Raw genomic sequence first — 27,567 nt, 5'->3', positions numbered from 1 at the left:
TTTATTCTCACATTTTAATAAACCTCCTGTAAACAACCAGAAGACCCACTAAATGTGGTTGTGGTCCCTGTTTCCTGCTCCGAGATTTATTAATGAGAGCTGTTGATGCAAATTACAGACTCTAGTTCATTCGGCCGCCCTGCTGGTAACTACTGGACCCAAAGCGTGAAGCTGCTCAGGCTGGCATCCCAACAGGTGCTGCAATGAAATGTTATGTTGTAGCCCAAAAATATTGCTCATAAAACCTGACAGCTGTGCAAATAATAGAAACGTGTTGAAACTCATTTGATATTTTAACGTCAGCAATGAAACTTAAGAGAAGCAATTGTGGCAGCCGTCAATCTAGGAAGGGTTAGGAGAGGAAAATATTGAAGACCAGTTTTCATATGAGAGGACAGCTTAGAGTTGAACAGATTTGTTTGACCGTAATTCAGTGTTCAGATACTTTATCTAGACAAGAGGAGAAACTGTACAATTTCTCCTTGGCTAGAAACGCAAAATGCTCCATTAAAGCGACTACAACTTTCCTCTATTTTGCAGATGTTTAAAGAATCGTGCAATAACTCACTGCTGACAAAACAATTTGTTCCGATTTTTAATGGTTTGCTGTCGGTCTCTGCAGCCTCGCTTGCTGATGCTGCTCAGTTTGACCTCTGGCAGAGATTTAAAAAAAAAAGAATTTCCTCTGATCGTTATCACGCCGGACGTTCATCCCAACCGTCTGATCGATGTTGTCATCAGCTCCCATTGTTTCTCTCGGAACAGATCTGTAAATTTCTGCTGACGCAAATCAGGGATGTAAAGCAAACGCTCCGACTGCAGGCCAGAGACGGCGACGTTTATCACGTCAAGGTTTCCTGGTTCGGCCGCAACGCCATGATTTATTGTGCAGTCGTCCTTGATCCTCCCACTTTCTAAAGGCTTCAATCATTCCTTCCACAGAGCGAACGATACGACGCGTATCATCTGCCACCTTTTCGGTGTGTGATTTGTATCTGTGTATTCGTTTTTTGTTTGTTTTTTTTTTTCTTTAGCAATTATAAACCAGGTCAGTATTTCCAAGAAAAGTCAACACAAATATGTTGCTTTTCATTTTGTGCCGTGGAAATCAGATGTGATAAACATCTGCTGTTTGTCATTGACTGAATCTCATAAGAAACAGAAAGCGGCTTCCGTCCGCTCCGCGTTGGTCGTACAGCTAATAAAATCTGTCCTGATGTTTTATTTTTTTTTTGTGCCGTTGAAGTGTTGTGGAGAATCCGGCCAGGCAGGGGAAACGGTGGTGGTGGTGGGGGAGCAGGGGGGTAAATCTGCTGGCTGTTTGTCACGAGGAAGACGTTAGATCAGTTAAAGAGGCTGTGTTGTAATTATCCTAATGGCTTCTGTAATGGAATATTTAAAACACAGCCTGATGCATCTCATTGCCAGCTGAGTGCTCGTATCTCTTTGTGCTGCGGTATCTGATCAGAAGAGGTCAGGATGTCATTTTGCTCTGGCTTGTTTCCTGCTTCTTTACTCCACTCCAGGTGGAAAAGAACTGTTATGACCAAGAGACTGATTTCTGGATCTTTCAGTCTTTCTTTTTCCTCCCCTGTTTTTTTTTTTTAGAAAATAAAACAAATTTACGTGACCTTTCTCTGACCATTGCATCCTGAAATCTGATTAGATCGAGTGCTCTGACCTCCAGGTTCCTGTCCCTCAGTGGAGAATGGAAATGAGACGGAAAACCCAATAAACTCCGTCAGCACCTCTGCTCTTTGTCGAGCTCGGAGTGCAAAACAAAAGCTGACGTTTTCGCGGCGAAGTAGAGGAAAAGCGCTGGGCTACGGGGGCCGTCGGTTACGTTGGCTGGAAATCCCAGCAACTAAAACTGTGAGCCGTTGACTGGAAGATGCAGGGTGGCAGATGTGTTTGTTTGTGCAGGTGCAAAGCTGCACAGATTATGCAGATGAGTATTTACAGAGTTAATCATAAATTTTCCCCTCTTTTGCACACTCACACACACACTCGCGTTCAGTCGGTGTGGAAAATATGTTTCTGCTACCCTCATTTATGGTGCCACACACACTCTAGCGTGAAGATAAATCTTCCTTAATCACTAAGACAAATTGAAGATGTGGGGTGCTTTTTATCTTCATGTAATGCATTTTCATTGCATATCTAACAAAGTAAAATACATTTTTCAATTTTTACAACTTAAACTTCTACTGGCGTCCAACAGCTTTTCTATAAGTAGGAACATTCAGCCCGCTTGCCTCAAGACGCTATTGACTCGGATAAAAAAAAAAAAAAAGACTGAAATCATTCACCAAGACAAATATATTGGTATATTTTTGAGTTATTCTGAGAAGAGATTATTTAACTTTGAACAATATTAAGTATTTTTCTTTTAAAGAATCCTTCAGCTTCCTTAACTTCTAACAAACATTAAGATAAGCGCCGACAAGCTTCTTACACCTCTTGATGTGAATGTTTGTTTCCGTTTCACATGAAACATTTTTAGCTCAGAGATGTTCGACGGTTCCTGGGCTGCAATCGCTTCCTTTAAACCTTTAACAACGATATTCAGACGGATGTAAACGTGGTAACTGAGAAGGCTACTCTGGGATGTTTCAGCATCTTTTTCGTCACTAAGCCCAGAGATGTGTTTGGGATCAGTGTCCAGCTGGAAATGCCAACTATCACACTCTTTAAGCCTCTTTAAGATGGAACCGGATTTCAGATGTTAGGTTTATGATCAAGATGTCCAGTTTCTGTTGTCAAAAAAAAAAAAAAGAAAAACAGCCCCAAATTCCTCAGTTTCAGGCATCACTGTGGGGATGGTTGGTGTTCTGGTCAGTCAGATCATGCATAGGTCATCTATAGGAGAACCTTACGCTTTGGAAACACTAGAACTGACAAATCCTTTTAAATGGTTTAACTTTTCTGATCGCAGATTCAGGATGGCTAAAAAAAACAAACCTCAAGGATAAATCTAGCTTTTTAACAGACAAAAAAAAAAAAAAAAGACTTCAGTAATGTTGAAATGTTCCCGCTCTTCTGTGCCCAAATGGTGCTTAATATATAGCAGATTATTTCATGACATCATGTTAGAATCATCTTGCTTTCGATGTGAGACAGTGCTGAGAGTTTTAGATCAATTTCACATCTGCTGAAAACCAGAGCCCGTGTTTAGTTAAAACCCTCAGAGCCAAAACTCTACAGGATCTGCTCCGCCAAGGACCAAATGCTTTGCTCAACAATGATCGATGCTCTAAAACGTTGCTTATTGTGGAGTGCTTCTTGATTTTACTGCAGATAATTTAACGATGGTCAGTGAACTGTATTTACAGATTAAGGTCATTTTATTCTCTGAGCCATTAAGATTAAAATGTATTTGACCTGTTGGCAACACGGATTGACTTTAAAAATAAACTGTCCTTTAGCCTCATGTTTAGAAGTTATGTTACATCTAGAATGTGGCATGCCATTGTTTTTTCATATTCCACTATAATAAACACTTTATTTTTTCTTCTGGAGGATGTAGGGAACAGTTATAAACAATGATGTTCCCCACAGTAAAACATAATGAAAATGGTGCAAATCCACGCTGTGAGGAATCTTGTAGTATGAAGTGTCACAGCGTGGCACCATTGGTAGCCCATACACACGCAGCTGCTGACCTTGTCCGAAGCATTTCTGAGGAAGCCGAATGACCTCTTGGCTCTCTGCCGTTCAAGTCTGAGTGAAACCACGGCAACTGAGTGATATGCAATTATCCATGTTTTTGATCATGCGGAATCACACGTGCAAGGAATATTTAAATCTATTTGCATGTTTAACGAGGAGCAAGGGAGGAATTTAATATTCTTCCATGTGCGCTCAGTTCCATGTTGTTTGGGATGGACGAAGGAATTATGCACAACTTTGTACATCTAAATTTGTTTGTGTGTGTTAAACCTAAGTGTATGTGACGAGCAAGAAGGAAACACACCGTGGCTTGTGTGTGAGGCCTCTGACATTTCAACATATTCAGGTGGGTGGGTCTGGCCGAGGGAAAAAAAATATGCTTGGGATTTAGCAGGTCATGGAAAAAAAAAATCATTAAGCTTTGGATGTTGGTATTAGATGGAAATAAGAGTCCTCCAAAAGTCAGTCCATTCTGGTTGATGCAGTCCAAGATCCGATGATTTGTTCCATTATAACAGACTCTGAGGTATTTGTTAATGTCGCATCATGGTGGCTTGATAAAAATAAACGACTGCACTAGCAAACCAAGCAAAAAATAACGGACTAGGACGTTCCTCTTGCCCATCAGCTCCGCTTTTTCCTTCTCACTTTGAGGATGAAATGAAAGTTGGTGGGACCGAGGAGCGTGCAACGCAGGGGGTCCTGCAGAAACAATAGAGCCCGACTGCGGGGGCCTTATCACTGCCTGCGGGGGCTGTGTCAATTCGACCTTCAGGTTATTGCCTCTGTCCTTCTCACAGCCACCGAGTCCTGCGGCTTGTTGTTTTTGATTCACACGACTCTGTGTTTGTGGAAGCTGATAGTTGGGGAGAGTTGTTTCCCAGTCATCAGCAGCGCAGCAGCCCCGGCGTCTGTGACAAGTCTTCCGTGAAGGAAATCGGAGTATCATGGAGATGGGATAATCATTGGAATCTTGTATTACACACACAGTCACACGATCGACTGACATTTTGGCGCTTCACGTTGGCTCTGCTGTCAAACTGTCCTTCACCCAGTTGTTTTTGTCTATAAATCCATCTGCACCCAAATAATGCTTTTCATAGCTTCAGTGGTTTTCAAACATCCGTTTAAAATATCAAAAAAAAAAAAAAAATAAATCCATACTTTGTTACAAAAGTTGTTTTCTTCCCAGCCTACGCACACATTAAGTTACCTTCTAAAGAGTCGAATGGATGCTAACATTTGTGATTCATAAATGCCTTTTGTGCTTAATTAGTTTTCGTATTAGTAAATTGTATTTTGTTGTAACGAGGCTGTTTGGTTTGTGTTTTTGCCTCAGAGCTTTGATGTCAGCTGGATGCAGGCACACACACACACACATAAACACACACTGTGAAATGTCTGCAGTGGAGCTGTGACAGTTCATCTCTCCTGGCTGCATGAACTGTTATTGGAACTATTTCAGGAGAAACTCTTATTACTCTGCATTCTCTTTCAATCACTGACTGAAATGCATTCTTCTGTCCTCACTTGCTATGAAAATGTCACTAAATATGATAAATAGCGCGAGTGATATTTTTTAACTCTGCCATGGAAACGTTATTTACATATCCATATGTTTAATCTGGAAACGGCTCCTATGACCCTGGTCAGGAACGATTGCAAAATAAATATATGAATATAACTGTAATAAAGAAAATTACATTTACAGTCACAAAGTTGTACATTGAACTCCGCAAGGTAAACATCTTTAACAGAGCTATGGGAAACAAACAAACAAACAAAAAACTCCTCTCCATTTCTTTACTGAGCAGCTTGTAGAATAAGTTTGAGCAGTGTTTTTTGTCTCACTTATCAAGACTCTGACTCTTCATTGATGTCTGCAAACATTTGCTGTCCCTCTACAATCTTTAAACTTTGACTTCGACTTTGACAAAGCCATTGCAGTGCTCCGTTTCTTTTTCAGCCACTTCACTCTGGGATTCGCTGCTACTTTTGGAGTCGTTTTTCTGTTTGGACCAACCTTCAGATGCTGGAGTACACATGGACTGACTGAAAGCTCAAATGATCAGTCCTGCTGATATCCCCTGTTTGGTTTTCCACCAAACACAGTGCTGCGCATCATGGACTAATCTCCAAATGACATCGCTCTGGAAGTCTCGTGCTGCATTCAGGTGAATCTCTGGAAAAACTAATGTCAAGCTTTCTCATTGTCTTCAAAGAGATCAGTCCAACAGATAAACTTGTTCTGCCTTTTTCTAATTGTCCTGTCATGGTGTGTAACATTTAACATTCTATCTTATGCCTGGAGAATATGACATGTAAGTTATGGGTTTCTTGCATTCACTTGAAGTTGAGGAGAATCTCCCTGGAAGTCCACTTGGGGAAAAATTAACAGCTGCTTGACGGTTGGGAATAATTTCTCTGTAGATTGATGGACTTTAGTCGGAAACAGCTACTTTCCAAGGCCATTGCTGATGTGTTTCCACCTTAACGTGTTGTTGATACCCACCGTAATTGGTGGTTTTTAGCATCAAGCTGACTCTCAAACCACGAAAATAAAAGTGTGGTCTTTTTACCAGTACCATAGCAACTGCCATTCACATCAATGGGTCAGTAAGCTTACGTTTTGTTATTTTTAAATCAACTTACTTTCTTGATAATGTGTCTTCTCAAAATCTAACCCTTAACATTCTTCCCCTCAACAAATTGGACACACGGCATTCACAGCTTTTTAGTCTTTTCTGAATGAAAGCTGGAAACATGACTAGTTTGAGAAGATGTCCCATGTGCATGAATACCACTTGAATGTGAAACAGCATCTGCTTCAGAGGATATTTTTCACTGCTTTCAAATCAGAGAGACATTTTTTTTTTCTCTTCGAAGCTCCATTGTGTCTTTAATTGGTAAAGGTCATTCTCACATGGTTGGACTGCACTGGGCGAAGAAAGAGCTCAGGAAACCGATTATATTATATCCAGTAAAGTCTAATTAACTCTTCTAAAGATGAAATTGGGAACTTATTATGGAATAACACCTAAACGTCCACTCTTTGACCTTTATCTCTAAACTTCTATATGCGCTCTAAAGCGGTCTTTGGAGTGCCGTAAGGAGGAAAATGTCAGTCACCTTGATCGTTCTATTCCGGGATCTTAAAACGTGAGCACAACCCGAGGATATTTTAAGACGTCCTTTCAATACGTTTCTCCAAGCTGCATAACTATCCTAATATTAATGTGCAGCATGAAAAGACGTTGAATCTGTACTGGCAAAGAAATGTTTTGTTTTCTGTAGATTTATGACCTCTTACACGACTTATTCTTAAGATAGGTAATGATGTGTTTTTCATATACTCTGTATTTGAAGGTCATTTGGCAGCAATGTGTTTGTCGCCTGGTGGTTTTATTTTTAAAATTGCTGCTGGTTGGCAGATATATGCAACTATTATGAATTGTCCTGGTATTATAATTCTGATGCTGTTTAAAGATATTTATTTTTTCTGGGTTTCTACATCAATTCATACATTTGAGTTTTGCTGTTTTTCTGCTTGTCGGTTCTTCATAATTTGTCCTTCAGGTTTACTGCAGTGTCACAGCTCACAGTTCATAAATCACTGCTAACCTCGCCTGGTTGGTCAGCCAATTAATCATATTGTTCTCTGAATATTTTAGCGGTATTTACTACATATCGGGCTCGGCTTGCAGCTCGGTACATGCATCACGAGCTTGTTCTGTTTTCTGACGTATTGGCTATTTAATGTGGTGTTTATGTGCTCTTCTTGTCCTGCCTTAAGTTACAAAACATTAATGCTGTGATTCTGAGTCGTTGGAATCTGCGACCATCAGCTTTTACTGCAGTCTTTTGCGTTTGTGCTCTGGACTTACTGCTACAACACAAAACAGCTGTTTTTGGGTCTACATTAGAGGTGCAAGTGGTAAAGAAGATTATGTCCAACGTTTTCTGTGCAGCATTGTTGGTTCAGTTTAACGGTATTTACTATGTATCAGGCTCAGCCTGCAGCTCAGTCTGTATTCGTATTTGCCAAATACAAATACGGTGATGTTTTAAATCGGAATACATACAGAATGTTTATGTGTATAAGACTGAAGGTGCAGTCCATCTTGCAACTAAACTAAGCAGCGGTTTTCCAGCCATCTCTAAAGTTTGCCGTTTGGGAACAATAAGAATTGATAATCAGCTACAGTAATAATGGACAAAAGACGAAAGGTGGATCAAAGCCAAGCGATGTTTTATGTACAGTTGCTCTTTCTACGTTGGACTTAAATTACTCAACTGTAACGACTTTAAGCTGAATGCAAACGTCACGTATGCCGGACAAAAACCAGCTGACTCATCCAATCAGCTCAAACTCCTACATCGACCAGGAGAGATTTTCCCAACAGCTGTGAATGCTGCTTTCAGGTTCACCTGGGACACACAAAATCAGGACAACTCCAAAGTGATTAAAACATGTTTTATTCACAAATATTGGTACAGCTTTTTTTTTATTTTATTTTTTTTTAAATGTAATCATAAACATTTTCAAGTGGTTAAATGGTTGCGTCGTTAATCTAGACGCCGGCTGTGCCCGGCCTATGCTACTTTACTCGTTAAAAAATCCAAACAAATCTCTGGTTTATTTTCCACTTTCATTAGAACATAATAAAATCAAAATTCTGGAAAAGATTCTGATTTTACTGCTGACTAAAGTAAAACAAAAGGAGAAACGTTTATATTTTTTTCTTAATTGAAGTGTGTTGAAGGACACTGTGACTTTAAAACCAACATGCTTTATCAAACTGGGATTTTTTTTGCGTGTGCAGTTGAACACCTAGTTTGGTAGATGTTCTACATCGGCTCTTAATGAAACTCTCAAACTTGTGATTGATTATTACCTAAACTGATGCAAAAGAAGGCGATTTTTGAGGTCCTAAACCCTGGAGCCAGGGGTGGGCTGGCAATTTGTATTTTCTGTAGAAGTCCAAAATAGCTAAGCCGTATATGGCCTTCAGCTTGCCTTGCCCATAAACTAAACAGAGCTACTCTGAAAGCAAACAGCATGCAGGGGAAGCGCTCCCTTATGGAGTGTGCCGGGTATGCGAGCGTGACGGAGAGCACGGCCAAGGGCAAAGTGTGTTTCCATGTGCCACAAAGTCACTACTGGAAGCGGTGTGACAAACGACAAAAAAAAAAGCAGACTTTTGACAAAGAATGAGATTAAGAATTAGACCATCAAACTATGCTCCTTCAAGCCGTTTTCAACTGCAGCTGTAATGTAGAAAGGAGCGGATTTTTAGAGCAGGTGAAGCACGGAGCTAATGGCCGACAGTCAGCAGACGTAACGTCACCCGAGCTGCAGGTAGCCAGGCTTGGACAGAAAATGGAAAATAATCACTCGGCTTCTACCCGATTACTGGATTTGTATGGCAGCGGTAGTGAGAATTAGATTAAGTCGTGGTTTAGTGCCGTCAAAAATAATCTTTTAAATGTTAATATTATTTTTGTCTGGTTTACGTACCCTTGTTCACAGCCAGGCATAAGACCGTGGTGCCCAATTGAACTGGGAAAAGAAACAGATCGACTGGTACCACATTGATATATGGTAGTAAGAGTGGCAGTGTGCTAAACATAGCTCAGTCAAAAGTTTGAGGAGAGAAAATCTATTACAGACTGTTTTTTTTTTTTTCAGTGTTTCTCTCTTTCTGTCTTCTTACTTAAGTGGTTGGTTGCTCTTTTTTTTTCTGCTGTGCTTTTGTGAAAGATTGTAAAGCATGAAGACAATTCAGCCACACAAATATTATTCATCCCAGTATACGCCTGCAACTGGATGCTCTTAATATCACCGCCTCAGTTTATTAAAGCTGTTTTAAATGACCAGCGGCGCCCGTGAAGCCGGCGATCTTCAGCTGGATCAGGAGTTCATCTGCAGAAATGAGGCCGTCTCTTTTATCTGTCGTGACGGAGAAAAGCTCGCACTGAAAGGGGGGAAGCTCTTAATTCACCGACCCGTCTGCTTTCTCGCCACAGTGCAGATTTCCTCGTTTGGGTTTTGACTTCCTAAAAATCGGGGGGGAAAAAAAAAAAAGACAAATTAGGGATGTTTTCTGTTTAAATCTGTTTGAAAATGGTTCATCAGGAAGTCAGAAACCCTGGAGTTTACAATTCCAAAGGAGGTCACTTAAATTATATTTGATTTTAGATTTTAAATTCTGAATTGGTCGATAACATTTTTTGAGAGATAGATTGGTGTGTGGAACATGTGTTGGATGCTTTACCCATCAAACATAGATCTTATGTTTGTCCTTTGACAAACCTGAAGGTTTAATAACACTTCAACAGCAACATAGCCAAGTAAAAATAAAAATACGCCCATATCAAATGAAACAGCTCCATCTAAATAATCAAATAATATACTTAATTTTTCTTTTTCTTCAGCAATATTCAGAGAAGAATTACAAGCAGCAAGTTCCTTCATTTCTTGATGAGACGTCGGCTGAAACAAACTCTGATTTGAAACGAGTTCAGTAAATATCACTCTAAAACACTATAAAACACAATTTTAACAAGCGAAGCGTTGGACCCAAATGTCATTTTCACACCTATAACTTATCAGAACAATAATCCATTAGATAGAGGATCCTGGGATCCTTATTTGATATATATAAATCTCATCCCAACAGATAAATTCTGCGATTCAAGTTTCACTTTGGTCTTTTATCTCCAACCTTTAACATCCCTTTCAAACAGGCGATGCTGGCGGGGCGTCCGTGGTGGGAAGAATAACAATGAGCAAAGTCTGAAGTCGAGGAATCTGTGATGTTTATCTGAACCGCAGAAGAAATAAAAACTCATTATCAGTGAAATGTCATCATGTTATATTAATGGAAGTAGTTTTTATGAGCTGAATACATATGCAGATTAGCTTGTGTATCCCAGTTCTGGTTGCTTTTGATGTATATTGAAAGGCACATGGAGCCGAGTTGTTGATTGTAAATGTTTCTTTCATGTCATTCTTTTAAAACACGTTGTTTTCGTTATTTCATCCGATACGTGATTTATTGTCTCGACGGCCTAACATCTATTCGATTTTGTCTGCAAACATGACCTGCAGCTTAGATGACTGATACTGTGCTTGTCTGACTAAATCAGTGTTTCAAATTCAAATTGCCATGCACATAATTTCACTTTACTTCTAAAATGTATTTGTATTATTTGATTCAATGCATTAAAGGATGATTGGAAACTGGGAATATTGTGCAAATTCTACTCGATTGTTTGATTAATCAGAGTATTTTTACAATGTGAATTTGTGATTTTAGCTCAATGTCAAACGCCCAGTCAGTCGGTTCTGATTTTACATAAATAATTACAACATTAAACATAAATGTGATACAATTTGGCAAGATTGGTTTCTGAGGCGAATTTTAAGTCGTCTTCATCTTCTTCCTTTTCAACTTTGTAGTGAAAATCTCTTTTTTTGCTTGTTGCTATTAATCTATTAATTTCAAAGAAAATGTATCTTTTACATATTTTTTTTTTTACGACTAAAAAGATCAATCAGTTCTTTGTGTCATTGACTCCCTTTCAGGAAGCGTGTTTTTTACTACATTATCAGTATTTCTATTTTAGTTTTCCTTTTCCCTCACGATGATGATGGAATGCCTCCAGAATGTTGCGTTTTATTGATTTCCGCGAGATAAAAGTTTGTTTTATGCTTTGCCAATCTACCAGTTTGCATTTAAGGGATGAAAAAAAAAACAATCTAATCTGTTTGAGGATTTTGGTGAATGCACAAAAAACAAACAAACAAATCAGAATCAATATTGCTGGCATTTTTTTTTATTATTTTTTTTATTTTACACTCATACTTGAACAAAAGCTCACCAAAGCCTACTTTACATGTAGCAGTCGGGAAACATCCTGCTCTCATGTAATTTAAAAGCAAAAGAAAATGGTCAAAACAGAGGTCACTAACCTCGAAACGTCTTACGAATGTCTTCGCTGGCCTTTGTGAAGATCTGGACTTCAGTACGGTCATAAAGAGTATGTAGGAAAAACTATACATAAACATGATCCTGGTATATTTCTTGTTAAAATCTCCCTTAAACCAGATGTTTTTTTTTTTTTTAGAATACATGGTTGAAGTTTGTTCAGATAATTTCGTAGTTTACAGCAGACATCCATTTATGGATGGAGCATAAATTCAGATCATTCCAATCGGACCAGCTTTGCTCAGTTTACAAACAGTTATAGTAAAAGTACATCCAAGTAATGAAGTATGAATTACTACTGCAGGGTTTGAGGTGGGGTAGGCATGGTGGGACCAGCTGGCGGGTGCCGCACTCATTATAGTCCTTCCTGAAAATCAGTCTGTTGCAACGCAGAGCAACACAGGAGTCCTGCGGCTCCCAGCAGGACATTTCATTCGGATCTGAAAGTTGGTTTTCTTGTAACAGCTTGACTCGAAATGTTCTCCACGTATCTTGGATGAAATCTCGACATTCCCGACAGCTCTGCTTCTCTTTACAAACCACAAGCGTGCGTTTCCAAGTCATCCTGGAGTTCATGCTGCCGCCTCACGTACATCTCAAGTGTTTTGCTGCGGGATTTTTTTTTTTTTTTTACAGATTATTTTTTATTAAAACCGCCCATGGAAAGATGGGAAACACGGTGTAAAGTGATTGTGATTTGGTTTCACAGAAAAGCCTGGCTTGTGCGTTGAAGTTGGAAGTGTTGAGTAAATAATATCACTGAAAATTAGCCTACCCTACCCAACAGCTCTGGTTTTTCTGTTTGGTAGTTTGCGGTTTAGAAATAATCGGGTACAGGTGTGAACAGCCACGTATATCAGACGTGATTGCGCTTCACTTTTTATTTTTGGGCCTTTTAGCCTGGAATCGCTCTGGTTTCGGCCTTCGTCTGTTTGCTTCCAGCAGGGATTCGGAGGCGACTGCAGATATTTCGTGCATGAGAACCTCTGCATGATCACATCGCCTTCTCACACTCCTCCTCAAACTTTGTTTAATGGCCTGCTCCTTGGAGTTCTTCTCTTATCAATAATAAATGCAGCGCTCCCTCCTCTTCCGACATGCTAATCCAGCTGCTCCTCCTCACCCAGATATTAATCCTCAGAGACATTTAAAGAACGTTCACCGAGTTGCCTTTGCCGTGGTGTCTCTCATCCTGCTCCTCTAATCTCTCCATTACATATTCCTGTTCTTCTATGTTTTACTTTTTTTGTTCTCGTCAGTTTTTTTCCTTCTTAAATATCATCTGTTTTAATTTGTTAGTCTTCCTCCTCTACTTCTCTTCCTTTCCTTGTGAATTATGATCTTTTTTTTTTTTACTTTCTACCTCTCCTTTTCCCCCTCTTTAATCCCCTCTTCCTTCACTCTTCTCACGCCTCTTGTATTTTCTGCGATCCGTCATCCTCCTCTGCTAATCCTTCTGTCCTTTATTCCCTTTTTGCTCACATTCTTGCCCCCTTCCTTTTTTCTACTTTCTCTACTGTTCTAACCATCATCATCTTTCTAGCCGACATTTTTCATCTTTCCCACTGCTTCTGTCATGGATAAACGAGTGTGTCCTTGATCTACGGGTTGTCTACTGGGTGCTGCTGCGCTCCCCCCGGTGGTGATCTGTTTTTGGGATGAGGCGGCGACCCCTGACCCCCTCCAGGCTGCTTATGAAGGCTGATGGGAACCAGTGAGCTGCTCATCTCCTCTGGGAGGGCAGCAGTACCAGGCAGAGATATTTTGGAGTTACGTTTTGGAGGCTTTTTCACTCAGTACACAGCAGAGGTTGTTGTTGTTGCTGTTGTTTTAATTTACCTGCTTAACTTTGAGCTCCTGTGAAAGATGAGCTGATTAGCTGGTCGCTCATTGGAACTGATTGATGGATTTGCGTTAATAAGACCATCAGTGAGGCCCAAATTTCACTTGTTGGTTTTCTGCCAGCGACTAATAAATAAACTAAAGCTTCTGCCAACAGCATCCTGAAGCAGCCAGGTTCTTTTTTTTTTTTTTTTTTCCCCACATTTCACACCAGTAATAAGATAATTAGAAACATTTCCTCCATTTCAAACAAATCTTGTACTTTTGTTGTTTCATTTAGGTGAAAACACTTGTGCTGATTAAAGAAAATGAATTTTGAAGCATCTGTTGCAGGGCACTGAATGTAAAAATAAATATGTATATCTATATTTTTCATCTCATCAGTAGTTTTTTTTTTTTTTCTTTTTAGGATCAGGAAATTTTTTCATCTCATTTCATACTTTTCAAAACAACCCTCGGAAAACATTTCAGACAATAGACAAAGTTTAATGTGTTGTTCCACAACTGTTCTACCAGATGGATGGATAAATATGTAGATAGTATGAGAATGGGATCTGTACGTCAAATATTGGATTCCAGAAAATAAATTTTAAAAAAATCTGTGTTCAGCCACTGATCTAACGAAAAGGTTGGTTTCAAATCAGCTAAATTTATTCATTATCTCATTAGTAAAGCTTAAATACCTTTTTATTGAGATCCCAAAAAGTGCTGCAGTGACTTCAGTGCTCACCCTAAGCTGGCTGAAAATAGGCTGCAACACTTTTGCCTCTCTTCTTTAAAAAAAAAAAGAAAAAAAGAAAAATAACTCGTGGATTTGGAAAAAGATTTTTTGACGACAAAAAATTAAACAAATGGTGTGGGGGACAAATCAGGCAATATGTACATTTCTTCCAAACATAACACTGTTGTTAAAATGAGAAATGTCTGATAAGCAGACTGTTACGATTTTAGCAAATATTTTCCAGGATCTGGCCTGAATCCACATATAAGGAACTCAAAATCAGTCAATTGATCAAGCTTATTTGTACAGCACATTTCGGCAAAATGTTTTGCATCATAAAAATACAAAGTCAAAAATAAATGGGGGGGGATAACAAATAATGCATTTTGATGAGTTCTATCGCCAAAATCATCAAATAAATATGTATCTTCAAAATGCCAAAGAAATGTTATTGCAGCTATAATGATTGTTGGTAATATTTTTGCACTTGCATGAATAATTATTATTATTTCTGTTGTTTTAAATAAAGGTCTTCAGATCACATCATACATATGATCTCTAAGTATTTAAGTAAATAACATAGTGCTGAATAAAGGGGAGTATTTTTACTTAAAGGGTAGCACGTAGTGAGACTTAATAAAGGCCTTTGCCCAGCCCTTAAACAGGAGCCTCATGTGGACAGATGTTATCTCACTGGAAGCCTGTTCCAAAGTGCTGTCTTGTTGCGCTCCACTGGAGCATTAAGATGATATAAAAGCCTTAGGTACAATAAAACCGACATAAAAAAATTAATACAGTTGATTTAAAAAGCATTAAATAAAAAGCAGTCACAGTTATTATAAATCAGTGACTCTGAAGTGTGCATCCTTGTCAAAAAAAAAAAAAAAAAATAGACCACAAATTATTGTTTCCACATTCATTAATACGTTCATAAAAGTTCTACTGAATCATACAAATAATTAGTTCAAAGCTGCTAATTATTGTGTGTTAAATAAAAGCATAACTTCTAAAAATCTGTTCTTCCTACAAATCTATCTATACACAAAGATGCATAAACTTGTTTGAACCTTCAGAAAATTAGAAAAACTACAGATCAACATCGTTTTAAAAAGATTGGCAGAAAGTACGGCTTCTTGAAGGCAACATATATTTAAGAAAAAGGAACGATTGAAGACTTTTGCACGGTAGTGTTAGTGGTGCTGGGTTACGGCTAAAAATGATCACTGACTTTGTGATTCATTACATCTTCTGTCATGTAAAACCACCATCTGGAGGTGTTAGCGGGGTTAAAATGTTGATTTTCATTTAACACGTCGCCTGCTAATTAGATTTGCAGCTCGTTCCTAAGGCTGGAAACTTGCTGTCGGCGTCGACTGGGCCACCTGTGCTTATAGCTGTCCAATAATAAAGCCAGTTGCAGATCCAGAAACGGCCAATCTGACGCTCCCCACTGAAAGCTCCCTCTGTTCCTCCCGTTTCACTCGGGTTCTGCAGAGCCAGCAGGTTGAGTCTTTCTGGCTCAAACGGGAAGAAAACGAAGCGCCGGCCAACACGTTTGAGTGTTCCTTTGGCTTCTTTCGCGTACGGCGTCCGCACACACTCAACCTCGGCTTTAACGTGCGCCGCGCTGCCAAGGCAGAGGTCTGGCGTATTTGGAGTGAGACAGATGATGGTGAAGAGGCTGCTGTTTGTTGGCACATGGGAGTCATAATCCACCGAGCAAATGGGATCTGAGAGGTCTGGCCAAACAAAACCGGAGCTTCACAATTACAGCCGAGCTCATATTGTCGCCTGCTCAACACCGAGCCGAGCCTGGAGTCGGCAAACAGCCTGTTTGAGGAGTCCAAGTTCACTTTTGATGGTTGTTTTTAAAAATAAACAAGTAAAGTGTTTGAATTGAGCATGACTCATGGCCCGAGCCATCTGCCCCCCCGCAACACGCCCCCCAAAATGAAAGTTGTCTCTACAAACTCTGTGCGCCACGTCTGCACATTGAGCACTGATCCGAACTGTTCGTCTGGGCTAACACGCATAAATAATTCAGGTCTCATTTGTCCACAGTCGATGTGAAAATCCTGTGAGCAGAATGAAACAACTTCTGCAGCTCTGAAGGATTTAGACAAGACGACTGGGCGACGATTTTCTTTAACTGCTCGGCAAGTCCTCAAGCCCGGGTGGTAAGAAGACCTACCTGATCTGTGCGTTCTCTCACCACAGACACTCCTCGAGAAGTGTGTAAGGACACGAAAATGTCACGTCTTGAAATGTAAATACAGCGCCGGAGATGGAAAAAATTAAAGGGTCTGGACGACTCCTTTGTGTTTTATGAGCCCGGACATCTAATTGCCTCAGTTGGATTGTCTCTTCCGGATCCTGAGGACGTAGTTCCTCTTGGTAAATCATCACCAGAAGTGAAGTTTGTCCCTTTTGTCTCGCTGGAGGTTCTTATCCTACTGTTTTCTTTAGAGATAACAGTTGTTTATTAGGAAAGGCACTCAGTCCGTTTCTAATAATTCAGCTGACTAAAACAGTTTTTGGCTTGTGAAGCAGGTTTAACATTGACAAAATGTGGCTACTTGTCTTGGTGGGGACGGTGCTGAAAAAAAGTGAAAACAGACAGTAGATCAACTACAGGAACTCTGGTAGCAATTATTTAAGTTGCGTCAAGTAATTAAAGTTGCCAGAACCTCAATATGTTACTTGAGGTCATCCATTGGCTAATTCTTACTTTTAAAGATGATTCTTCAATTTTCTGACCTCTTTGTTGGCTAAAATATCTGACTGTGTTATCATTAACCTCAGAAAACGTCTCCCAGTTTAACAATATATTGCACAAGCTAATAATTCACCAGCATAAAATACATAAAATCCCATATATTGCGGTCATAACACATGCTATATCGACTGACGTTGAATCTGATATTTCAGATGTGACATCGTACAGAGTCACCTTGCGTGATTTGTGCTCCCAGCTGCTTTGATGAGCCTAAATGTATATCCTGCTGCATTCAGGGTTATTTATATGCATATGTAATTTATATGTACACCAGACATGGCGGGAGGAGAAAGACGGCGCTCACAAAATAACACTGTTCATCATGTCACCTGTCCACCTCCACTTGTCTGTCCGTCTCTCTGCCCGGTCGGCTCGTCTCTGCGTCCTCGCACCGTTTTCTGAACATGAATATCTCTCCACATTTATTTTTTCATCAGAAGTTCTGTCAGCTCTGTTTTTCCCCAACAGCAATTTTTTTTTTTCTTTAGAAGTTGACTGATGTGCTCGGCCATCAGCCATCTATCTGTGATGAATGAGGCTCAGGAACAATTCTGCTCTGTCTAATACATCATTACCTGCTGCCCCGGCTTCTTCCCTTTCATTTTAGATGCATGTGTGTACATACGTTCATATGTATTTGCTGTTTTTTTTTTTTCTTTTACTGGAAAATAAAGCTATTTATAATGCCACTAGCGTGGATTTAAATTACTTTTAAGAGATCATTTGCACAATGAGGTGTTTAAATATCGCTGTTCAATTACGAATAAGATCATTTCCATTTCCCTTCGGTCAATAGAAACTGCAGTGATGATAAATGAGTTCCTCAGAGCTGACTTGTTGGAATTGTAGGTAGAAGTTACTGGATTCATATAATTGCACTGATGGGATTGTGCCGGCACACCTTTTGGTCACGTCGACCACGTTTCCTCCCATGGTTTTAAAGTTGCAGCCTTGTTGGTCGGTGAATGTGTGTTGGTTCTTCTAGCAGTGCTGTGAAGTGGAGCTGGTAACCCACAAAGTGCCCAAATGACTCCTATAAAGTTTTCGGATCCGTCTCCTGACAAATTGTCGGGGTTTTTTGGTGCAGTTACCTGTAGATCATTTCCCCTCTGCGTCCGTCGACGTTAAAACAGCGCGCTAGCCAGTGGCAAGCTAAATCCAGCGGATTTTCAGCCATAATGAAGTCAGGAGCAGCAGCAATATTAGCTTTACAGGCCATTCTTTTTATCTGCTTATTAACGGAAACATTGTCAGGCGGCAGAGCGACGCAGCGAGAAGGTTTCTGGGGCGCAGGGAGCGGCGCTGTCGTTGCGTGGGGTATGATGGGTAATGGGGCCACAGATCCGAGGAGATGGATAGTGTAATTAAGCACTAGAGAAATTAGAACCCCTTTGGCTTGAGGTAAAAATTAAATTGAGCTCTAAAGGGTGCAGGTAGAAGGAGCACTAAGGTGGGGATTTACAATGTGATAAGGGTAACTGAACACTTGACAGCGTAACTATGAGATGCATTCATTATATATAAACGCATAAATAAAACTCCACTCATTCATACCCTACAGTGAGGTAACTAAAGAGCTTGTTAAATATCTGAAAGATATTGGTGCTGCTGCTGTTTTTATATATATATATATATATATATATATATATATATATATATATATATATATATATATATATATATATATATAAAGTTTATTACATTTTTCTTCTGCTGTTCTGCAAACTATAATAAAATCCACTATAAAATACAACAAAACATATTGGAAACTGAAGCAAAATGTTGTATTATAAATAGCATTGACTGAAAAAAAAAAAAGAAAAAAAAAAGGATCTTCCACAAACAGCCAGTAAAATACAGAGTACACTTCTAAAACAAAAATACCTTTTTAGTGCATGAAAACATAGTGATGATACCCTTTTGTTAAAATTGTATATATTTGTCAGAGGCTGGTTTCTTTGCTTAAATTCTGAGTTTTGGATATGTTCCATTACAAAAATATCTAAGAAAATGATAAAAAAAAAAATAATAATAATTTGTGCAAAGCTGAACTGGAGTGCCTCTTGTGGCGATTGGTGGTAAAACTCCACTCGACTTTTCATCTTACTTATCAAGATACAACATGGCACATGAAAGAAAGAAAAGTTCAGAATTTGAAGTTTTAAGTGACGAGGGAGGAGAAGGACGGCTCACACAGAGTGAAGATGAAAAGAAACCTCGACAGAATAGAAACCCTGAAGAAATGAGGGAAGAAGACAAACTGAGGTTGAGATGAAAAAGATGGACGAGATGAGTACAATAAAGTTCTTGTTTTTAAGATTTCTTTTCTTTATAAAACCTGGGATAGCTGAATATTGATTTATTTTAACATTAAATGTCAACATTTACCTCACCGGTAAGGTTTGCATAAATTCATGACAGAGTTTCATTTCACTTTCACTTAAATATTTCCGCTTGATGCGAACCTCTACCTTCCAGCTGAGTCATTTCTGTTTCACAAACCTCCTGCTGTCCGTGTCGTTTGTCATTCATCTCGGTGAAAGCGTCTCCTGGCAAGCGCATCGGCGGAAGTTAGCATTCATTTTCCTAATATAATCAGTTCCAACAAAACAGTCCTTCCCTTTAATAGGGTCACGCTAGTCGCTGTGCGTCTCTCTCGTTGCCGATCGTCTCCGCATAGATCAAAACAAATCCTCACTGCCATGAAAGCGGCGTACGCCGAAGAAAATAATGTGAAAATGCGAGTTAATAATAAAACGGGAGCCATGTCTCTCCTCTCGTCTTCCTCCTTTATCTCGTGCTGCTGATCTGTTGAAGAAGGTGTTGCCTGGCAGCTTTAATCCTTTTGTTTTCCTCTGACGGGCCATCGACTGTATCTGTTTTCATTACTTATTGATCATGTGTGCCCCTGCCCTCCGTGCAGAACATCTGAAATCTAATTTCCCGTCCTATTGTGCGGCACGGCCTACAGAGATGCAAACTGGGGAAACTTTGGAGGTGAAATTAGCCACCATAGTTGGATACTCTGCACTCCATAATCAAACAATTAAATTACTTTAATTTTGAAAGGTGTTAATGTTGCTTGGAAAGTTTCGGATAGGACCACTTATAAACCATTGCAAAAATAGACAGCAGTCCTGAAAACACAATACCATAATAGTTTGAGTGTTTTGTTTGAGGGTTTTTAAGTTCTTTATGTGGAAGTCGAACTTGAATGCGCTGTAGAAAGTGCGGATAACGAGAAAATATTTCCTAACGCCTCATTGGGCGTATTGTGGCCGGTTGACTAAAAGCAGCTAAAATTAGCCCTATTTGACTTGGTGCTCCCTTTGTTTATTTTCAGCTTGATGTTGCTTCAGGTGGGCGAAGTGAAGTGACAATATTCCTGCTGACAACTTCACAGTCGAGTAAACTTATGCTTAAATCAGCAGGCCTGACAGATTAACCACACCAAATTATTATTATTTGATCTTTGACCTGATTGGTTTGGAAGAAACATGAAACATTTGCTCTTCAAATGCAGAACTTCAGGCTCAAAGTTTATTGTGCTGTAAGGTACCACTTATTCTATCTTTTTTTTTTTTCCATGAATAATTACTTCAACACTTTTGGCTCAACGGGGTTGAACGAAACACTGTCCTGAAGCCACTGGGAGAATTTTTGATCAAGTAAAAGCACAGCTGAGGATACAAACACATTTCTTGATAACCGATGCTGTTAAGCTCATCATCCTAGCAATAGCGTGCGTTATTAGACACGTATCAACCGTATCTCTCGCGTCCGTAAAATCACCTCACTTCAGGGCGCCTCTGAGCGCAACTGTTTTGACCTGTGTTGACACATGTTACACATCGCCTCTTCATATTTTGACTAAATACATCTTGGACACATAGTTTGTGTTATTTAATGTTTCAAAAGACAGACCGATAAAGGAAGTTGGCAAAGTACCTTTTGAAGCATGCCGTCAACTTCTGATGAGGCCTAATAAGGTGGGGCCAACGCCTTTTTGTTTCAATATTGACAATGCTTCATCAGGTCAGAATCTACCTTCACAGGTGTTTCAGCACCTCACAAGGTTTCAACATCATCATCCTGCATTACCATGTTATCTAGGAATTCTGTAAATAGACTGACCCTTGACTTTCCCGACAAGCTCTGTGCAACCAACCAGGTCATGGACTTGCACATAAAGAGGGAAATCCATACCCCTTCCAATTGTACCATATCTGATTCGACACATCTGTAAGTTTGCTTTAAGTTTTCGACGAGTGAAAGCCTAGGGCAGGTACAGCACTGGATTGACGATGAGGTATGCCGGACCTTTTCTATTTCCAAATCCTCAGTACCTGCTCAGTGCTGCCTCTCGTCACGTGTTCTTCTGACCTCTGAAAGAAGGCTTCTTCCCTGTTTCAGCGTCTTCCCATTTGGTCGACTGACCCTGAGAGACGGTAGCAAAGACGTTCTGCCTCAGGAGTTTGCACTTCTTAAGCGGGGAGACGTCGGACATAAAAATGTGTCTCTGGCAGAACAACGATCCTTGAAATTAGTGTGTAGGGGAGAGAACAGCTGCATCCAATGATCGTTGTCAGCGGATGTAAAATAATAGTTTCTTTCCGATGCGGTGCACCGCTCTGTTTAAAGTTCCTGAAGCAATACAGCTCAATTGTGACCATGTAACGGAAATGGATGTTAGGATTTGACCAGGCTCCTTTTCTTAACGGCAACACTTATTTATACATGTCTTTTTTTTGACTACAGTTTATACAGATGGACAATCTTAAATCCTGAACAAATGATTCCTACTTTGACTGTCCATGTGGTGTTTAGATGTAATGTCAAACGCGGATCCGTCATCTATACAGTCATGCCTAATTGCCCGGGAGGACTTGATGAAATGCAAAGGAATGTTATTTAAATCCATAACCCTCTGCTGAAGGATAAGAGGAGTATACTTTATTTATGTAAGCTAATTTAGGAGCAAGATATTGACCACGGATCCCAGTAATGAGGAGCCGGGTGGAGGGAGGGAGATCTTTGTCTTCTCCCAGCCCTAATGCTCTTTGTCTCCCGCCGTCTGCTCCAAGTCACTCTGTAAGTGTCATTAGGATGCACAGGGAGTCGCTCCAGCTAAATATTGTGCTGGCTTCATTTAGCACAGATGAAACCGTGACTCACTGCGGACTCATAGAGCAACTGAGTCACGTCGCAGCCCAAATCATCTTAGCGGGCTGCCAGAGAAGTTATCTTAGCAGCCACCAGCACTGTGCATCTAAAGCCTCCGAACCTATTAGTCCCTTTCTGGTGTGCTGTGTTAATTGGTGCTCAATGATTTCAGAGGCGGACTGACTGCTAGTCGGAGTCTCCGCTGCTCCGAGCCTCATTAACCAGGTGATTGTTCTTCTCTTGTGGAGAGACATAAAAGAAAGTCATGATCGCTCCTGGAGCTTTTTTTTTTCTTTAAGTCAAGTGCTGGTAAGTGAAGGAATACTGGAAAAATATGTGATACCTCTAAAGCTAAGCTGTTCTCTCTCCCGTCCCATAATGCATCTGTGGCTCAAACCAATTCGGTGTAGAGTCAGGTGGTCTTTGTTTAGTTTTTATTTCTTGTTTCTGAAATCTGTTGTGCTTGTGACGGAAATTTCACTTAAGTTGTTCAACTCGGGCTGAATTAGCTTTCTACCTCATTTGGTCTGTTTTATCTTTGTTTGTTTTTTTTATTTTGTTTTTTTAATCCGCAGCTATCATAAACCTCATTTCTTTGAGCTACAGGGAGGCAATGTGCAGATGTGAAGGAGCAGTGATAGTTCACCGTACATTACCTGTTCAGCACTGAGTGGTGGACGTGCAAATAGTCTGTGCCAGGCCGGTAAGGAAGGAGACGGTGGAAGCACACTTATGCTTTCACTTCTTTCTTCTTTCATTCACTGAAGGAGTAGACTGTTTGGCCTAAAGGCTGTCCCTGATAGTTCAGGTATGCTACTGTCAGTGAGTTTGTAGCTGCCATCTCCGGTGTTTCCTCTGAATTGTCTTTTGCAAACAAAAACATTCTTAAGGTATCATCAGTCATTTACTCTGCCATTTTTGTCTGTTGAAAGCTACATGTCAAGTTGCCATTTAAACCTCTAAGTATTAAACGGAGCGTCGGCGATCCAAACGGATTTGCAGTACCGTAATTCCTCCACCCTTTGCGCTATCTGAAAAATTCCAACGGTTTCTGAAAGATGAGACGTTGCGCTTTCCAGCCAATGTCTGGTTATTACAGTAATTTCACCCCCACTGTAGCAGGGAGTGAAATTAATCTGAGGGCCACTCCTTTAGTAGACGGTAAATTGCAAACATAACTGGCTGGATACTGGAAGTTCCAGTTGTTACAGATAAATTGGCAAATATATTTACTGACAGGACACTTAAAGAACTGCGTACAATTAAAATAAGCAAAAATATCCAGGTGGAGATTTAAAATTTAAAACATAAATGCTGTTGGTTTTCAAGGCAGACCCTTCCATTTAGTTTTTTTTATTGTTGAAATAGAGTATTGTACAGTAATGAATGTAATTGAGACTATTCTATCACTTTAGTCCATCTCAACTCCACTGAAATTTATTATGAAGTTGAAACATTAGTCAAAGAATAATTATCAAAAAAAAATTCTATAATATAAATTATAGAAATGATTTAAATGAATGATTTGAGGGTCAGTTCTTTTCACAGTACATTGTAAGTTAAATCGTAAATTACAATTCCTGCTAAAATATTGTTGCTGGCCTAATTTTAAAGCCCGAATCCATCATGTGTGAATATTTGATGGCGAAATCGGAGTTTGAGCGTAATTTTCAGTTCAGCTGGTCCGAAGCCCGCAGCCAAACCACGAAAATTTCATTTTCCTTTCAATCAGTGCCTGACTGATGGCGTGCTGCAGATGTGACATAAACTTTCCCGTGACGCAGGTACAGTAGTTTTCAAAGTCAGCCAAGAAGCGCTGGTGTCCTTCATGTTTTAGACGCTTCCCCCCGTTCATCACACCAAATGAATATTTGATCAGCAGTCCTCCGCGGAACGTAACGATGTGCTGCGAAGGTAATTCAGCCGTCTGAATTGAGTGCGGATCAAAATCTAAACGTGCATTAAACCAGTCCTTGATAACTGAAGTTAGACACCACTGCTTTAGTGGAAATTAAAAAAAAACATCTTTTTGATGGAGCTTGAGTTGACAGTCATGTTGGCCATTTATTATTAATGTTTATTCCCTCGTCTGCGGGCAGCTGAAGAAAAGGTGAATATTACTTGTGGCAACACACTGTGATTTATTTCAAAGTGCCTCCAGTTTGTTTCAGGGTTCGCTCCTAATTATCGCCGCTGTTGCGGCTAATGCATTTTTAACCAGACTGATCAAAACAGTTCCGCGCCCAAAAGGGACGGTCTGATTTGGAAATAATTTGGTTCCTGTGCAGGCCAGTGATCAGGATGTAATCGGTTCAGTTTTATAGAGCGGACACCAAAAGGCTTAACTTGGATGTTCTCTGGATATCGAAGCATTGCTGGACGACAAATGGACTAAGCTGCATACAAATTGTACCCTTGGCTTCTTGGCATAAATACATTTCTTTGAATATGCATTTTGCTTCCAGGAGAAGATTTTATTTTTTATTTTTTTTTATCTTTTCGAATCTGGGAATAAAGTAGTGTTCATTGTGTTCAAAGGACTACACCTGGCCATTTGAAGCATACATTTATAAACGTGTGAAAATAGAGCTGCAAACAGAAAAATACTGCAAAGCGGTGCAGCGTGTTCTTCAAAACTTATTTGAAGACTTCATGCAGCTTTTAGAGATTCACATCTTGTGGTTGCATCTTATTTTATAATTATGAACTAAACTCAGAATATGATCTTAGTCTCATCCAGAGAGTGGCTGGCAGAAAAAAACAAACTTCTTGCTAATTAGATCAGAGTTAGTTCATTAGATCCTGTGTCAGAGGCAACATTTGTCCTGCTATCTTAAAAACTATTAGTTCGGTTGATTGCATTTTCTCTTCCTTTAAAAAAAGAAGAAGAAAAAAATCACAGACACGCAGACGATGCTGCTCTCTAAAGCAGAAGCTTTCACATAATAAAGATGGATTCGGTGCACTTAGGCGACTGACTGTTGATGATCTCGTGTCCTCGGTTTGTTCTCAGCTCTGAGGGAGTCAGCCCGAGTTCAGCCAAGTTTGACTCATCAAACATTAAGCAGCAGGATTCCTGCGACCTGCCAGCTGTTCTCCTGCTGCTGTTTTCCTGCTTTTTCCTTGAAGGCGACCAGCCTTCATTTTATGCTCCTCTGCCTCAGTACGGATGCCTCTTCTTCTTCTTTTTTTTTTTTTTCTCCATTTCATCTTTTCCCCTGGTGGGAGCTCAGTCATAACACTCCTGCTGTCCTTTGAAGCATTTCTTGACCTTTTAGTCCGGACAGATCTTCTCCTGCAGAGAAACTTGGGCTCTAACTGGAGATGAAAGGTGTCTAAAAGGCTTAAACTACACCTTTTTGTCTGAACACTGCAGGTGAAAGAGCCTTCGCACGGCTCCAGTTTGATGTTGGGAACTCAAAGTTGTTTGGAAGTAGTTTTCTTGAGGTGAAACCAAAACCAACAACGGACATCGAATCCGCGATGAGGGAAGAAATCTCTTTTCGAGAAATAACTTTGAAGGATTTGTGTTGTCTGGCGGGGAAGCGGAATAATTTCTGATTTTTTCTTCTTCTTCTACATCTATTGAAACATATTGGAGACATTGAATGGGAGAAAAAAAAAGAAAAATAATTTGGTGAATTATTTTACTTTTAAGCTGATTGACTTAGTAAAAACATTACAGAACCTCTTAGTATCTGTGCAGCTCCCTCTTCAGTTTGGATTCAGTTCTCGACTCTTTGGTCTGGTTCTCTGAACACCTGCTCTTTGTTTTTGTGGCGTTCTGAATGCTTCGGGTTGTTGTCGTGCCAAAAGATGAAGCATCTCTTTTATGTGACATATGGAACAAGTCAACATCCAAATTCCAGAGGAAGATGATGCTGATCCATGCTCCATGATGCTGCCACCGCTGTGCTTTACTGTTGGTAGGATGTCCCTTCAGTGATTTGCTGCTTTGTTTTGGTACCAAACATACCTTTTGGTTGCAATAGACCAGAACAAATTTTCCCACAAACAAAATGGAATACATTTCAAACTGAATAGAGAGACATTTGTGAGCTTTATCCTAATAAAATCTGGACGGATTTGATTTTTGATTTGATTTTTGTCCCGTCCTGCTGGTACCTTAAAGTAATTTGTTAGAACCAAAGATGCGTACGTAGCCTTGGGGAAGAGATACAAATGTGTTGTGCAGTTTTTGTTGCTTTCTGTCATTTTAAATTTTCTTTAGTTTTTTTTTGTTCTTGTAACAGTTTGACGTACCTGCTTTAAAGCAAGAGCTCTCCAAGAGGAGTCAAGGAATTTTGGTATTAAAATTTGGATGAAAACTTATTTCTGAACTCACTCTGTCTCTTTTTTATTGTATCAGTGCTTTCATTTTGTTTTTAATATTCATGTTTTGGGATGATATTGGTTTTACAATATCTGCCAGAAAAGTAATTAAAATTGTGCTTACGACTGCAATAACTATCTGAGAATCTGAGAATAATAAACGTGTTCCATCAAAATGCACAGCATCATATATATTTATTTTTTTTCCACAACAAATTATATTTTATTTTGGTTGGCATTTTTGCCACAATTGCTTTAAATTATGACCTTTTCCAATTTTTTTCAATGCCTCATAATTGGCTGTGGCACTTTTGACTATCATAAAGGATATGATTTTATTTTATTTCATTTATTTTATTTTTTTGTACCCATAGTTACATTTGGTCTGCAGCCACGAGTTCATCTTCACATACACATTTCAATTTAGATTCCACAAAAAACTAAACATACGGAAAACTGGCAGCAAAATGTAGGTGATGAAAGTTTAATAAGGCTTTAAGACCCAAAGTCGTGGTTCAGATAGAAAGAACTGAAGCTGCTCAGAGAACGAGAAATGTCCAGCCAAGATCTCTGTCTGCTGTTTCTCACCAATCCCTCTGCTATTCTCCATCCTCAGAAACGGGTCCGGTATCTGGTTTAGTTTAAATAACGTCACATTTTTGAGTTTTAGTGAAGATTCAATTCAAGGCCGTTTGATGTTTTCTGTCTAGATCGTCTGTTTGCAGCAGTGAGCTACATCCACACTGAGGTCATATGTCTACATCCATGTTTTTGTGTGTGCGCCGTCGGATGTGTTTTCTTGGGTTTTGCCTGTTTAAGATGAAATGCAGCGGGTAGCTGACACCTGCAGTCAGGGCTCTGTTGAAGTCTGTGAAGGCCATTTTGTTCTCTTTTTTGAAACGTCTCATGCAATAGGATGAGAAGGAACTTGGTTTCTATTTCTGCAGTAAATCCTACTTCATTTGGGTTGGCAACTTGCAGGTGAAAAATCTCCCAGCATACAAAACGCGTCAGTTATAATAGTTTTTGTAGTTAAACTTTCACTTTTAGCCTCCATAATATGCTCTAGTGAC

At 39.7% G+C, this 27,567-nt stretch overlaps 1 protein-coding gene across 3 annotated transcripts in view; it reads left to right on the top strand.

Moving 5' to 3' along the window:
* Positions 1-27,567, top strand: part of grid1b (glutamate receptor, ionotropic, delta 1b) — a 439,103-nt gene that overhangs the window by 232,062 nt on the left and 179,474 nt on the right. The window lies entirely within an intron of this gene.

This window comes from Poecilia mexicana, unplaced genomic scaffold (assembly GCF_051168715.1).
Source record: "Poecilia mexicana isolate PSO_F unplaced genomic scaffold, ASM5116871v1 scaffold_19, whole genome shotgun sequence".
Lineage (NCBI taxonomy): Eukaryota > Metazoa > Chordata > Actinopteri > Cyprinodontiformes > Poeciliidae > Poecilia > Poecilia mexicana.
Note: the sequence above shows the minus strand (reverse complement) of the source record. Positions and strands in the feature narration are given on the sequence as shown.